Below are 599 nucleotides of genomic sequence, written 5' to 3'. Positions count from 1 at the left end.
TGGGGTGGGGGTGGGGAAAGCCCTGCCTGGCTCTCAGGCCGCCCACCTCCCAGAGAGGGACACATCTCCACCCACGGCAGCTTCCGTGAGAGACGTTAAATGGGGGAACATGAGCAGGAGGGGACCTATTTTTAGGTCGGAAAGGAAAGGGGTTTTGCCCTGATCTGGACAGTCTAACCCAGCGGTTCTCAACCTGTGGGTCGCGGCCCCTTTGGCGGTCGAACGCCCCTTTCACAGGGGTCGCCTAAGACCATCCTGCATATCAGATATTTACATGATGATTCATCACAGTAGCAACATGACAGTTATGAAGTAGCCACGAAAATAACTTTACGGTCGGGTCACAACATGAGGAGCTGTAGTTAAAGGGCCAGAAGGTTGAGAACCGCTGGCCTAACCGCAGTCCAGCGCAGACGGACAGGGTGGGAGAGAGACAGGAAGGACATCTCCAAGTGCCCAGGGCCGTGTGGGCAGCGTCCCAGCTCTCCCTGCCTGTGTTTCCTTCGAGCACCGTGGGCCTCGTAGCCGCGCAGCTTCAAGGGCTGGGCCCACGCCTGGTGCGGGGTTAGAAAAAGGGCTGAGGCAGGGACCCTATGCCC

At 58.4% G+C, this 599-nt stretch overlaps 1 protein-coding gene across 1 annotated transcript in view; it reads left to right on the top strand.

Annotated features, from left to right (window-relative positions):
• The window catches only part of TMC6 (transmembrane channel like 6), a gene marked incomplete at both ends in the record, with an annotated part of 6,961 nt that overhangs the window by 3,194 nt on the left and 3,168 nt on the right, over window positions 1-599 (top strand). The window lies entirely within an intron of this gene.

This window comes from Myotis davidii, unplaced genomic scaffold (assembly GCF_000327345.1).
Source record: "Myotis davidii unplaced genomic scaffold, ASM32734v1 scaffold991, whole genome shotgun sequence".
NCBI classification, from domain to species: Eukaryota; Metazoa; Chordata; class Mammalia; order Chiroptera; family Vespertilionidae; genus Myotis; species Myotis davidii.
The sequence above is the reverse complement of the archived record's forward strand: the minus strand, read 5'-3'. Positions and strand labels throughout refer to the sequence as shown.